At 37.4% G+C, this 2,430-nt stretch overlaps 1 protein-coding gene across 1 annotated transcript in view; it reads left to right on the top strand.

The window, feature by feature from the left end:
* Positions 1–781: 781 nt before the first annotated feature.
* LOC101863708 (universal stress protein PHOS34) overlaps positions 782–2,430 on the top strand; it is a gene marked incomplete in the record, with an annotated part of 33,059 nt that continues 31,410 nt past the window's right edge. The window contains 1 exon segment of the mRNA XM_005089858.3: positions 782–943.

The following is a 2,430-nucleotide window of genomic DNA, read 5'->3' as shown; positions in this document are numbered from 1 at the left end:
AGGGGGGGGGGCGGAGAGAGGAAGAGTGGGAGAGTGTGTATATGTGTGTATGAATGCAAGTGTATGTGTTTGTTTGCTTTGTGTGAGGCCGTGCGTTTTGTGTGTTATAGATGAGAGTGACGAGCTGATATATCAGTTCGTTTGTGAAATCCAATCTGGACCATTGTATACTAGATTTTTTTATACATGTAGAATGACGATCAGTTGGTATCGTTAAAAAAGATGCAGGCGTATATGCTTATGGCAAGGGTTTGTCAGAATGCAAGATTGCATTCATAAAGGTTAGTGAGTAGTTGGATCTGATAATGACGTTGTGTCCTGGGAAAGGCACTTTATACGAATTTTTCCCACTTCACCCTGGTAAAAATGGGTATTCAGCTATAGACAGTGAAAGATATTGTCAGTTTGTTAGTGTTTGAGCGCTTAACCAGCTGCTTGCACTGTATGCTTCCCGGGAAGCTGAGAATGTTTTGAGTGTTTTCTAAGGTCTACTGGGGTAATAATATAGTGTAAAGCGCATAGAGCTTGCTTTCAAGTGGGGACATGCGCTATACAAATGCTATTTATTATTATTTACTATTATTATTTCTATTTCTGCACTCACAAACACATCACATTCTTCGCTGAACAACACAATAGGTTCACTATATTTAATATTATACTATTGAATAACGTCGAGCACCAGCCTCATCTGTATCGAGTTCATGTTTTAGAAGGGCCACCATGTAGCAGTATCGAACATAGATATCGAATAGTGCCCACTCTCCTCAAGTCACCAGCTTAATGAAAGAGTTTCGAGCGTGACTGTCAGTTGTTGTTCTGGAGCTTGTCTTGACTGTTGGACACAGGAGGCGACAGACAGTTGGATTAAAAAATAATAAGAATACTTGCAACGAAGATTCTCGACGCCTTCTCCCACTGTTTGACTCGAGTAAAGCTTGAGGTAAGATTCTGGAAGTTGATTTTCTCAGTCAGTTGTGTTAACGTTGTGACTTTTTTAAGAGTATAGGATTTTTTAAAATTCTTGGATATAGTATTGCTTCGTGCATCTTGCAGACCTACTATTGTGGAAGAAAGTATTACTGTCACAAATATTATACCTAAGTTATTTTGTTTGTTTTTTCGATCGTTGATGGTTGGAGAACACCCCTTCCCAGTAGTTACCAACTCTTTCAAATCTACTAATTGTTATTTTTGTCATCTTCACTCGCTATTACCAGCGTCTGTGTGCGGCGTAATGGGTCAACTCTTTAATTTATATACAAAATATGCGAGTTCAATTCCTGCCAGGGGACGTTTAGACTATCTATTGTCATCGTCCTCATGCAAGGATACTATATGTGAGGCAGCGTGGTGAAATCAGGCGCTCGTCAAAATAATGAAATCAAAGAAATCGGCATTTTTGGGCCGACGATGTGAATTTTTTTCTAATTTCTTTTTTTGGCTCAACACTTTTTATGCCCATTTAATAACACATTTTTGTAAGGATTTTACTTTTATTAAATTTTCAGTTTCCAATGACTCTCAGGTTATGGAAGTTTCCAAACTTCAGCGTCCATTTTTCTCACAAATTTTGCTTCTGTATTATTTAGGTAGCTCTCAGATGAGTAATCATTGCGTCCTGTCACTGAGCAAGACATGTTTGTCCTATTTATTCTCAAATGGCGCTCATTAGTCCCAGCTCTAAAATGGCGCTGTGCCATTGAACTTACGATGGTGTGCTTATAAATATTTAAGATTGTTTATTTAAAGTGTTATTGTTGTATCAGATGGTCGCTTTTAAGCACAAGGGGGCTATCCCGAAAAATACTGTTATGAGAAAATCGAAGGTAAAGTTTTTTAACCCTTGTTCAGTTTCTCTTAAAGGCAAAGAGATTATTCATGTTCCCTATAACCAAACAAATACATACCAATGAAACCAACTTCTCCCATAGGTAGGGCTATGCACACTTTTTGTGTAGGTCAAGATTTCTAGATTCTGGGAACCCCCAAAATCTCGGTTAGCCTGCTTGTCCTTAAAAGTGACCAAATAGGATTTTGATCTTGCTTTCCTTTTTCTGTCTATATATTTGTCTCAATTTCGTCTAAATTGTCCCTTCTTTCCTTCCTACCCCCCTTTTTGAATCTCCATTTTTTTTACCTCACGAAATACACAGTCATGTTTATGTTTTGTATATATACATAATATGTTTCTGTATAAAGAATTTCGAGTATAATTATACTTTGACTGGGTCTCTTGATATCATATTATTTAATATAAAAATGCTTGACAGCGCCCGAAACTTGACTGCTTGGATTAGATTTGTCAGCACTCTGTATTGTATTATTGTTTCTATATTGTAATGTTTAACTGGACGATGAGCACTTTTTTGTATGATCTTTTTTTGAGTGTGTGTGTGGGTGTGAGTTTGTGTGTGTGTGTGTGTGTGT

This window comes from Aplysia californica, unplaced genomic scaffold (assembly GCF_000002075.1).
Source record: "Aplysia californica isolate F4 #8 unplaced genomic scaffold, AplCal3.0 scaffold00010, whole genome shotgun sequence".
In the NCBI taxonomy this organism is placed as follows: domain Eukaryota; kingdom Metazoa; phylum Mollusca; class Gastropoda; order Aplysiida; family Aplysiidae; genus Aplysia; species Aplysia californica.
The sequence above is the reverse complement of the archived record's forward strand: the minus strand, read 5'-3'. Positions and strand labels throughout refer to the sequence as shown.